The 14,403-nt window shown below is 44.2% G+C and overlaps 1 protein-coding gene across 1 annotated transcript in view; it reads right to left on the bottom strand.

Annotated features, from left to right (window-relative positions):
- LOC130309141 (uncharacterized) overlaps positions 1 to 7,252 on the bottom strand; it is a gene marked incomplete at its 3' end in the record, with an annotated part of 40,724 nt that extends 33,472 nt beyond the window's left edge. Inside the window, exon 1 of the mRNA XM_056552290.1 lies at positions 7,150 to 7,252. The remainder of the gene's footprint in view (positions 1 to 7,149) is intronic.
- Between the last annotated feature and the right edge of the window lie 7,151 nt (positions 7,253 to 14,403).

Genomic DNA, 14,403 nt, shown 5'->3' with positions numbered 1-14,403 from the left:
ATTATTATCCCATAGGAGACTATAACACTGCACACACTGATCTCTTATACTGATCATTATTATCCCATAGGGACCTATAACACTGCACACACTGATCTCCTATGCTGATCATTATTATCCCATAGGGACCTATAACACTGCACACACTGATCTCTTATACTGATCATTATTATCCCATAGGGACCTATAACACTGCACACACTGATCTCTTATACTGATCATTATTATCCCATAGGAGACTATAATACTGCACACACTGATCTCTTATACTGATCATTATTATCCCATAGGAGACTATAACACTGCACACACTGATCTCTTATACTGATCATTATTATCCCATAGGAGACTATAACACTGCACACACTGATCTCTTATACTGATCATTATTATCCCATAGGGACCTATAACACTGCACACACTGATCTCCTATGCTGATCATTATTATCCCATAGGGACCTATAACACTGCACACACTGATCTCTTATACTGATCATTATTATCCCATAGGGACCTATAACACTGCACACACTGATCTCTTATACTGATCATTATTATCCCATAGGAGACTATAATACTGCACACACTGATCTCTTATACTGATCATTATTATCCCATAGGAGACTATAACACTGCACACACTGATCTCTTATACTGATCATTATTATCCCATAGGAGACTATAACACTGCACACACTGATCATTATTATCCCATAGGAGACTATAACACTGCACACACTGATCTCCTATGCTGATCATTATTATCCCATAGGAGACTATAACACTGCACACACTGATCTCTTATACTGATCATTGTTATCCCATAGGAACCTATAACACTGCACACACTGATCTTTTACACAGATCACAGGCGTGTATTAACACGCCTGTGATCAGCATTATCGGCGCTTGACTGCTCCTGCCTGGATTTCAGGCACGGAGCAGTCATTCGTCGATCGGACACCGAGGAGGCAGGTAAGAGCCCTCCTGGTGTCCGATCAGCTGTTCGGGACGCCGCGATTTCACCGCGGCGGTCCTGAACAGCCCGACTGAGCAGCCGGGATACTTTCAGTTTCACTTTAGAAGCGGCGGTCAGCTTTGACCGCCGCTTCTAAAGGGTTAATACCGCACATCGCCGCGATCAGCGATGTGTGGTATTAGCCACGGGTCCCGGCCGTTGATTAGCGCCGGAACCCACGCGATATGATGCGGGATCGCGGCGCGATCCTGCTTCATATCGCCGGAGCCGGCGCAGGACGTAAATATACGTCCTGCGTCGTTAAGGGGTTAAACTTACTTTTATTGTTTAAAATTATTTAGACCCTTATCGGGTGTATATATTATATTTAGACCCTTATCGGGTGTATATATTATATTTAGACACTTATCGGGTGTATATATTATATTTAGACCCTTATCGGGTGTATATATTATATTTAGACCCTTATCGGGTGTATATATTATATTTAGACACTTATCGGGTGTATATATTATATTTAGACCCTTATCGGGTGTATATATTATATTTAGACCCTTATCGGGTGTATATATTATATTTAGACCCTTATCGGGTGTATATATTATATTTAGACACTTATCGGGTGTATATATTATATTTAGACCCTTATCGGGTGTAAATATTATATTTAGACCCTTATCGGGTGTATATATTATATTTAGACACTTATCGGGTGTATATATTATATTTAGACACTTATCGGGTGTATATATTATATTTAGACACTTATCGGGTGTATATATTATATTTAGACACTTATCGGGTGTATATATTATATTTAGACACTTATCGGGTGTATATATTATATTTAGACACTTATCGGGTGTATATATTATATTTAGACCCTTATCGGGTGTATATATTATATTTAGACCCTTATCGGGTGTATATATTATATTTAGACCCTTATCGGGTGTATATATTATATTTAGACACTTATCGGGTGTATATATTATATTTAGACCCTTATCGGGTGTATATATTATATTTAGACCCTTATCGGGTGTATATATTATATTTAGACCCTTATCGGGTGTATATATTATATTTAGACCCTTATCGGGTGTATATATTATATTTAGACCCTTATCGGGTGTATATATTATATTTAGACCCTTATCGGGTGTATATATTATATTTAGACACTTATCGGGTGTATATATTATATTTAGACACTTATCGGGTGTATATATTATATTTAGACACTTATCGGGTGTATATATTATATTTAGACACTTATCGGGTGTATATATTATATTTAGACCCTTATCGGGTGTATATATTATATTTAGACACTTATCGGGTGTATATATTATATTTAGACACTTATCGGGTGTATATATTATATTTAGACACTTATCGGGTGTATATATTATATTTAGACACTTATCGGGTGTATATATTATATTTAGACACTTATCGGGTGTATATATTATATTTAGACACTTATCGGGTGTATATATTATATTTAGACACTTATCGGGTGTATATATTATATTTAGACACTTATCGGGTGTATATATTGCTGTAGATCGCACCTTAGCCGCCTTCTTTTAGCCTTCAACATAAAATACTTGGAGAGACATGTATCCGGCTTCTGTCTTCTATTGTATAATGTCAGGCAGGGTTCAGACTGCGCATATGTCGTGCGTTGTTTGCTGTGCACTGACTGGTTGAAAAGTGGCCATGTGCAAAGTGTCTCTAGTTGGTATATTCCTCCATGTAGTTGGGGCAATCAGATGTATCCATTGGTGTAATGATGACTAGTGCATTTGGGCCGGCCGGCATCACAGCCGCACAGATGAAAGGAGCCGCTTACACAAAAGGATGCAAGACAAGAGTTTGAAAGCCGCAAAAAGGTCCCTGAAGAATCGCATAGAGGAAACGCGTAGGATCGGCACATAATGCATACCTGGAAGCTCCAAGGACGAAAAAAGACGCACCTTATCTCCTGAAAGAAAAAAAGCTAAGTGGCATGTGCAATAACTAACAGTGCAATAATAGACTGTGGACTGTGCAATATTTTAGTGCAATAAGTGACTGTGGACATTGTATAGAATATACTCACCCAAATGCACTAGTCATCATTACACCAATGGATACATCTGATTGCCCCAACTACATGGAGGAATATACCAACTAGAGACACTTTGCACATGGCCACTTTTCAACCAGTCAGTGCACAGCAAACAACGCACGACATATGCGCAGTCTGAACCCTGCCTGACATTATACAATAGAAGACAGAAACCGGATACAGGTCTCTCCAAGTATTTTATGTTGAAGGCTAAAAGAAGGCGGCTAAGGTGCGATCTACAGCAATATATACACCCGATAAGTGTCTAAATATAATATATACACCCGATAAGTGTCTAAATATAATATATACACCCGATAAGTGTCTAAATATAATATATACACCCGATAAGGGTCTAAATATAATATATACACCCGATAAGTGTCTAAATATAATATATACACCCGATAAGTGTCTAAATATAATATATACACCCGATAAGTGTCTAAATATAATATATACACCCGATAAGTGTCTAAATATAATATATACACCCGATAAGGGTCTAAATATAATATATACACCCGATAAGTGTCTAAATATAATATATACACCCGATAAGGGTCTAAATATAATATATACACCCGATAAGTGTCTAAATATAATATATACACCCGATAAGTGTCTAAATATAATATATACACCCGATAAGGGTCTAAATATAATATATACACCCGATAAGTGTCTAAATATAATATATACACCCGATAAGGGTCTAAATATAATATATACACCCGATAAGTGTCTAAATATAATATATACACCCGATAAGTGTCTAAATATAATATATACACCCGATAAGGGTCTAAATATAATATATACACCCGATAAGGGTCTAAATATAATATATACACCCGATAAGTGTCTAAATATAATATATACACCCGATAAGTGTCTAAATATAATATATACACCCGATAAGGGTCTAAATATAATATATACACCCCGATAAGTGTCTAAATATAATATATACACCCGATAAGTGTCTAAATATAATATATACACCCGATAAGTGTCTAAATATAATATATACACCCGATAAGTGTCTAAATATAATATATACACCCGATAAGTGTCTAAATATAATATATACACCCGATAAGTGTCTAAATATAATATATACACCCGATAAGTGTCTAAATATAATATATACACCCGATAAGTGTCTAAATATAATATATACACCCGATAAGGGTCTAAATATAATATATACACCCGATAAGTGTCTAAATATAATATATACACCCGATAAGGGTCTAAATATAATATATACACCCAATAAGGGTCTAAATATAATATATACACCCGATAAGTGTGCACCGGCCTATAACACGCACCCTCATTTTACCAAGGATATTTGGGTAAAAAAAGTTTTTTACCCAAATATCCATGGTAAATTGAGGGTGCGTGTGTGCGCGTGTATACCCCGATACACCCCCAGGAAAGGCAGGGGGAGAGAGGCCGTCACTGCCCGCTTCTCTCCCCCTGCCTTTCCTGGGGTCTAGAGCCCTGCTGCCGGCCCTTCTCACCCCCTGCCTATCGGCGCCGCTGCCCGTTCTGTCCCCCTGACTATCGGTGCCGGCGCCCAATTGCCAGCGCCGATAGCCAGGGGTGAGAAGCGGCGCCGACAGCCAGGGGGAGAGAAGGGACAGCGGCACCCATTGCCGGCGCCGCTGCCCCGTTGCCTCCCCCCATCCCCGGTGGCATAATTACCGGGGGGCGGGTCCACGCTGATGCAGGCCTCCGGCGCGCGTCCCCTTCGTCGTTGCTATGCACGGCACGGCGCATTGACGTCATGCGCCGCGCCGTGCAGCGCATAGCAATGACGCCGGGGACGCACGCCGGAGGCCTGGAACAGCGCGGACCCGACCCCGGTAATTATGCCACCGGGGATGGGGGGGGGAGGTAACGGGGCAGCGGCGCCGGCAATGGGTGCCGCTGTCCCTTCTCTCCCCCTGGCTGTCGGCGCCGGCAGTGGGGCGCCGGCACCGATAGCCAGGGGGAGAGAAGGGCCGGCAGCAGGGCTCTAGACCCCAGGAAAGGCAGGGGGAGAGAAGCGGGCAGTGACGGACTCTCTCCCCCTGCCTTTCCTGGGGGTGTATCGGCGTATAACAATAATATATATAGTATATATTATATTAGTCTCTTCCCCCTATATATATAGTATATATGATATTAGTCTCTCCCCCTATATATATATAGTATATATGATATTAGTCTCTTCCCCCTATATATATATAGTATATATGATATTAGTCTCTTCCCCCTATATATATATAGTATATATGATATTAGTCTCTCCCCCTATATATATATAGTATATATGATATTAGTCTCTCCCCCTATATATATATATATATATATATATATATAGTATATATGATATTAGTCTCTCCCCCCTATATATATAGTATATATGATATTAGTCTCTCCCCCCTATATATATATATAGTATATATGATATTAGTCTCTCCCCCCTATATATATATATAGTATATATGATATTAGTCTCTCCCCCCTATATATATATATATATATATATATAGTATATATGATATTAGTCTCTCCCCCCCTATATATATATATATATATATATATATGTAGTATATAAGATATTAGTCTCTTCCCCTATATATATATATATATATATATATAGTATATAAGATATTAGTCTCTTCCCCTATATATATATATATATATATATATATATAGTATATAAGATATTAGTCTCTCCCCCTATATATATATATATATAGTATATAAGATATTAGTCTCTCCCCCTATATATATATATATATATATATATAGTATATAAGATATTAGTCTCTCCCCCTATATATATATATATATATATAGTATATAAGATATTAGTCTCTCCCCCTATATATATATATATATATATATATATATATAGTATATAAGATATTAGTCTCTTCCCCCTATATATATATAGTATATATTATATTAGTCTCTTCCCCCTATATATATATAGTATATATGATATTAGTCTCTCCCCCTATATATATATATATATAGTATATATGATATTAGTCTCTCCCCCTATATATATATATATATATATAGTATATAAGATATTAGTCTCTTCCCCTATATATATAGTATATATGATATTAGTCTCTCCCCCCCTATATATATATATATATATATATATATATATATATATATAGTATATATGATATTAGTCTCTCCCCCTATATATATATATATAGTATATAAGATATTAGTCTCTTCCCCTATATATATATATATATATATATATATATATATAGTATATATGATATTAGTCTCTCCCCCCTATATATATAGTATATATGATATTAGTCTCTCCCCCCCTATATATATAGTATATATGATATTAGTCTCTCCCCCTATATATATATAGTATATATTATATTAGTCTCTCCCCCTATATATATATATAGTATATATGATATTAGTCTCTCCCCCTATATATATATAGTATATATGATATTAGTCTCTCCCCCTATATATATATAGTATATATGATATTAGTCTCTCCCCCTATATATATAGTATATATTATATTAGTCTCTCCCCCTATATATATAGTATATATGATATTAGTCTCTCCCCCCTATATATATATATATATAGTATATATTATATTAGTCTCTCCCCCTATATATATAGTATATATGATATTAGTCTCTCCCCCCTATATATATATATAGTATATATTATATTAGTCTCTCCCCCTATATATATAGTATATATGATATTAGTCTCTCCCCCCTATATATATATATATATAGTATATATTATATTAGTCTCTCCCCCTATATATATAGTATATATGATATTAGTCTCTCCCCCTATATATATATATAGTATATATGATATTAGTCTCTCCCCCTATATATATAGTATATAAGATATTAGTCTCTCCCCCTATATATATATAGTATATATTATATTAGTCTCTCCCCCCCTATATATATAGTATACATATTAGTCTCCCCCCCTATATATATATATATATATATATATATATTATCACAGTCGCCCCCGTTACCGTCTCCGCCGTCTCATTAATCTTTTCTCCATTCGCCGCCGCCGCCGTCCTCAGGAAGTTTCTTCTGAGGAAATGACGTAAGTTCCGGAGGAAGTGTCTCGCGGTACGGCAGGGATGTGCTGTAGTCACGTGATCGCTTATTACCGGATGAAATTGAGAGGCTTTGAGGTCACATGATCGTGATGTCTGTATCACCTGACCTCCCCAGTGTCATAACGTAATATGCGGGAAACTGGAATAGAGGATATACCGCACGGGAACCTGAGCACTACAACTCCCAGCAGACCCCTCCATCATCACTACAACTCCCAGCAGACCCCTCCATCATCACTACAACTCCCAGCAGACCCCTCCATCATCACTACAACTCCCAGCAGACCCCTCCATCATCACTACAACTCCCAGCAGACCCCTCCATCATCACTACAACTCCCAGCAGACCCCTCCATCATCACTACAACTCCCAGCAGACCCCTCCATCATCACTACAACTCCCAGCAGACCCTCCATCACTACAACTCCCAGCAGACCCCTCCATCATCACTACAACTCCCAGCAGACCCCTCCATCATCACTACAACTCCCAGCAGACCCCTCCATCATCACTACAACTCCCAGCAGACCCCTCCATCATCACTACAACTCCCAGCAGACCCTCCATCACTACAACTCCCAGCAGACCCCTCCATCATCACTACAACTCCCAGCAGACCCCTCCATCATCACTACAACTCCCAGCAGACCCCTCCATCATCACTACAACTCCCAGCAGACCCCTCCATCATCACTACAACTCCCAGCAGACCCTCCATCATCACTACAACTCCCAGCAGACCCCTCCATCATCACTACAACTCCCAACAGACCCTCCATCATCACTACAACTCCCAGCAGACCCCTCCATCATCACTACAACTCCCAGCAGATCCTCCATCATCACTACAACTCCCAGCAGACCCCTCCATCATCACTACAACTCCCAGCAGACCCCTCCATCATCACTACAACTCCCAGCAGACCCTCCATCATCACTACAACTCCCAGCAGACCCCTCCATCATCACTACAACTCCCAGCAGACCCCTCCATCATCACTACAACTCCCAACAGACCCCTCCATCGTCACTACAACTCCCAGCAGACCCCTCCATCATCACTACAACTCCCAGCAGATCCTCCATCATCACTACAACTCCCAGCAGACCCCTCCATCATCACTACAACTCCCAGCAGACCCCTCCATCATCACTACAACTCCCAGCAGACCCCTCCATCATCACTACAACTCCCAACAGACCCCTCCATCGTCACTACAACTCCCAGCAGACCCCTCCATCATCACTACAACTCCCAGCAGATCCTCCATCATCACTACAACTCCCAGCAGACCCCTCCATCATCACTACAACTCCCAGCAGACCCCTTCATCATCACTACAACTCCCAGCAGACCCTCCATCATCACTACAACTCCCAGCAGACCCCTCCATCATCACTACAACTCCCAGCAGATCCTCCATCATCACTACAACTCCCAGCAGATCCTCCATCATCACTACAACTCCCAGCAGATCCTCCATCACTACAACTCCCAGCAGACCCCTCCATCATCACTACAACTCCCAGCAGACCCCTCCATCATCACTACAACTCCCAGCAGATCCTCCATCATCACTACAACTCCCAGCAGACCCCTCCATCATCACTACAACTCCCAGCAGACCCCTCCATCATCACTACAACTCCCAGCAGACCCCTCCATCATCACTACAACTCCCAACAGACCCCTCCATCATCACTACAACTCCCAGCAGACCCCTCCATCATCACTACAACTCCCAGCAGACCCCTCCATCATCACTACAACTCCCAGCAGACCCCTCCATCATCACTACAACTCCCAGCAGACCCCTCCATCATCACTACAACTCCCAGCAGACCCCTCCATCATCACTACAACTCCCAGCAGACCCTCCATCATCACTACAACTCCCAGCAGACCCCTCCATCATCACTACAACTCCCAACAGACCCCTCCATCGTCACTACAACTCCCAGCAGACCCCTCCATCATCACTACAACTCCCAGCAGATCCTCCATCATCACTACAACTCCCAGCAGACCCCTCCATCATCACTACAACTCCCAGCAGACCCCTCCATCATCACTACAACTCCCAGCAGACCCTCCATCATCACTACAACTCCCAGCAGACCCCTCCATCATCACTACAACTCCCAGCAGATCCTCCATCATCACTACAACTCCCAGCAGATCCTCCATCATCACTACAACTCCCAGCAGATCCTCCATCACTACAACTCCCAGCAGACCCCTCCATCATCACTACAACTCCCAGCAGACCCCTCCATCATCACTACAACTCCCAGCAGATCCTCCATCATCACTACAACTCCCAGCAGACCCCTCCATCATCACTACAACTCCCAGCAGACCCCTCCATCATCACTACAACTCCCAGCAGACCCCTCCATCATCACTACAACTCCCAGCAGACCCCTCCATCATCACTACAACTCCCAGCAGATCCTCCATCATCACTACAACTCCCAGCAGATCCTCCATCATCACTACAACTCCCAGCAGACCCCTCCATCATCACTACAACTCCCAGCAGATCCTCCATCATCACTACAACTCCCAACAGACCCCTCCATCATCATTACAACTCCCAGCAGATCCTCCATCATCACTACAACTCCCAGCAGACCCCTCCATCATCACTACAACTCCCAGCAGACCCCTCCATCATCACTACAACTCCCAGCAGACCCCTCCATCATCACTACAACTCCCAGCAGACCCCTCCATCATCACTACAACTCCCAGCAGATCCTCCATCATCACTACAACTCCCAGCAGACCCCTCCATCGTCACTACAACTCCCAGCAGATCCTCCATCATCACTACAACTCCCAGCAGACCCCTCCATCATCACTACAACTCCCAGCAGACCCCTCCATCATCACTACAACTCCCAGCAGACCCTCCATCATCACTACAACTCCCAGCAGACCCCTCCATCATCACTACAACTCCCAGCAGACCCCTCCATCATCACTACAACTCCCAGCAGATCCTCCATCATCACTACAACTCCCAGCAGACCCCTCCATCATCACTACAACTCCCAGCAGACCCCTCCATCATCACTACAACTCCCAGCAGATCCTCCATCATCACTACAACTCCCAGCAGACCCCTCCATCGTCACTACAACTCCCAGCAGATCCTCCATCATCACTACAACTCCCAGCAGACCCCTCCATCATCACTACAACTCCCAGCAGATCCTCCATCATCACTACAACTCCCAGCAGATCCTCCATCATCACTACAACTCCCAGCAGACCCCTCCATCATCACTACAACTCCCAGCAGACCCCTCCATCATCACTACAACTCCCAGCAGACCCCTCCATCATCACTACAACTCCCAGCAGACCCCTCCATCATCACTACAACTCCCAGCAGACCCCTCCATCATCACTACAACTCCCAGCAGACCCCTCCATCATCACTACAACTCCCAACAGACCCCTCCATCATCACTACAACTCCCAGCAGATCCTCCATCATCACTACAACTCCCAGCAGACCCCTCCATCATCACTACAACTCCCAGCAGACCCCTCCATCATCACTACAACTCCCAGCAGATCCTCCATCATCACTACAACTCCCAGCAGACCCCTCCATCATCACTACAACTCCCAGCAGACCCCTCCATCATCACTACAACTCCCAGCAGATCCTCCATCATCACTACAACTCCCAGCAGATCCTCCATCATCACTACAACTCCCAGCAGATCCTCCATTATCACTACAACTCCCAGCAGATCCTCCATCATCACTACAACTCCCAACAGATCCTCCATCATCACTACAACTCCCAACAGATCCTCCATCATCACTACAACTCCCAGCAGATCCTCCATCATCACTACAACTCCAAACAGATCCTCCATCATCACTACAACTCCCAGCAGATCCTCCATCATCACTACAACTCCCAACAGACCCCTCCATCATCACTACAACTCCCAGCAGATCCTCCATCATCACTACAACTCCCAGCAGATCCTCCATCATCACTACAACTCCCAGCAGACCCCTCCATCATCACTACAACTCCCAGCAGACCCCTCCATCATCACTACAACTCCCAGCAGACCCCTCCATCATCACTACAACTCCCAACAGATCCTCCATCATCACTACAACTCCCAACAGATCCTCCATCACTACAACTCCCAGCAGATCCTCCATCATCACTACAACTCCCAGCAGATCCTCCATCATCACTACAACTCCCAGCAGACCCCTCCATCATCACTACAACTCCCAGCAGACCCCTCCATCATCACTACAACTCCCAGCAGACCCCTCCATCATCACTACAACTCCCAGCAGATCATCCATCATCACTACAACTCCCAGCAGATCCTCCATCATCACTACAACTCCCAACAGACCCCTCCATCATCACTACAACTCCCAGCAGACCCCTCCATCATCACTACAACTCCCAGCAGATCCTCCATCATCACTACAACTCCCAGCAGATCCTCCATCATCACTACAACTCCCAACAGATCCTCCATCATCACTACAACTCCCAGCAGATCCTCCATCATCACTACAACTCCCAACAGATCCTCCATCATCACTACAACTCCCAGCAGATCCTCCATCATCACTACAACTCCCAGCAGATCCTCCATCATCACTACAACTCCCAGCAGACCCCTCCATCACCACTACAACTCCCAGCAGAGCCTCCATCATTACTACAACTCCCAGCAGATCCTCCATCATCACTACAACTCCCAGCAGACCCCTCCATCATCACTACAACTCCCAGCAGATCCTCCATCATCACTACAACTCCCAACAGATCCTCCATCATCACTACAACTCCCAGCAGATCCTCCATCATCACTACAACTCCCAGCAGACCCCTCCATCATCACTACAACTCCCAGCAGACCCCTCCATCATCACTACAACTCCCAGCAGACCCCTCCATCATCACTACAACTCCCAGCAGACCCCTCCATCATCACTACAACTCCCAGCAGACCCCTCCATCATCACTACAACTCCCAACAGATCCTCCATCATCACTACAACTCCCAACAGATCCTCCATCACTACAACTCCCAGCAGATCCTCCATCATCACTACAACTCCCAGCAGATCCTCCATCATCACTACAACTCCCAGCAGACCCCTCCATCATCACTACAACTCCCAGCAGACCCCTCCATCATCACTACAACTCCCAGCAGACCCCTCCATCATCACTACAACTCCCAGCAGATCATCCATCATCACTACAACTCCCAGCAGATCCTCCATCATCACTACAACTCCCAACAGACCCCTCCATCATCACTACAACTCCCAGCAGATCCTCCATCATCACTACAACTCCCAGCAGATCCTCCATCATCACTACAACTCCAACAGATCCTCCATCATCACTACAACTCCCAGCAGATCCTCCATCATCACTACAACTCCCAACAGATCCTCCATCATCACTACAACTCCCAGCAGATCCTCCATCATCACTACAACTCCCAGCAGATCCTCCATCATCACTACAACTCCCAGCAGACCCCTCCATCATCACTACAACTCCCAGCAGACCCCTCCATCATCACTACAACTCCCAGCAGATCCTCCATCATCACTACAACTCCCAGCAGACCCCTCCATCATCACTACAACTCCCAGCAGATCCTCCATCATCACTACAACTCCCAGCAGACCCCTCCATCACCACTACAACTCCCAGCAGAGCCTCCATCATTACTACAACTCCCAGCAGATCCTCCATCATCACTACAACTCCCAGCAGACCCCTCCATCATCACTACAACTCCCAGCAGATCCTCCATCATCACTACAACTCCCAACAGATCCTCCATCATCACTACAACTCCCAGCAGATCCTCCATCATCACTACAACTCCCAACAGATCCTCCATCATCACTACAACTCCCAGCAGACCCCTCCATCATCACTACAACTCCCAGCAGATCCTCCATCATCACTACAACTCCCAGCAGACCCCTCCATCATCACTACAACTCCCAGCAGATCCTCCATCATCACTACAACTCCCAGCAGACCCCTCCATCATCACTACAACTCCCAGCAGACCCCTCCATCATCACTACAACTCCCAGGAGACCCCTCCATCATCACTACAACTCCCAGCTGATCCTCCATCATCACTACAACTCCCAGCAGATCCTCCATCATCACTACAACTCCCAGCAGATCCTCCATTATCACTACAACTCCCAGCAGATCCTCCATCATCACTACAACTCCCAACAGATCCTCCATCATCACTACAACTCCCAGCAGATCCTCCATCATCACTACATCTCCCAGCAGACCCCTCCATCATCACTACAACTCCCAGCAGACCCCTCCATCATCACTACAACTCCAGCAGATCCTCCATCATCACTACAACTCTCAGCAGACCCCTCCATCATCACTACAACTCCCAGCAGATCCTCCATCATCACTACAACTCCCAGCAGATCCTCCATCATCACAACTCCAAACAGATCCTCCATCATCACTACAACTCCCAGCAGACCCCTCCATCATCACTACAACTCCCAGCAGATCCTCCATCATCACTACAACTCCCAGCAGATCCTCCATCATCACTACGACTCCCAGCAGATCCTCCATCATCACTACAACTCCCAGCAGATCCTCCATCATCACTACAACTCCCAGCAGACCCCTCCATCATCACTACAACTCCCAGCAGACCCCTCCATCATCACTACATCTCCCAGCAGACCCCTCCATCATCACTACAACTCCCAGCAGACCCCTCCATCATCACTACAACTCCCAACTCCCAGCAGATCCTCCATCATCACTACAACTCCCAACAGACCCCTCCATCATCACTACAACTCCCAGCAGATCCTCCATCATCACTACCGCTCCCAACAGACCCTCCATCATCACTACAACTCCTAGCAGATCCTCCATCATCACTACAACTCCCAACAGACCCCTCCATCACTAAACTCCCAGCAGACCCCTCCATATCATCTACAACTCCCAACAGATTCTCCATCATCACTACAACTCCCAGCAGACCCTCCATCATCACTACATCTCCCAACAGATGGGAGTTGTAGTGATGATGGAGGATCTGCTGGGAGTTGTAGTGATGATGGAGGGGTC

This window comes from Hyla sarda, unplaced genomic scaffold (assembly GCF_029499605.1).
Source record: "Hyla sarda isolate aHylSar1 unplaced genomic scaffold, aHylSar1.hap1 scaffold_1510, whole genome shotgun sequence".
Taxonomy (NCBI): domain Eukaryota; kingdom Metazoa; phylum Chordata; class Amphibia; order Anura; family Hylidae; genus Hyla; species Hyla sarda.
This window is presented reverse-complemented; position numbering and strand designations above follow the sequence as displayed.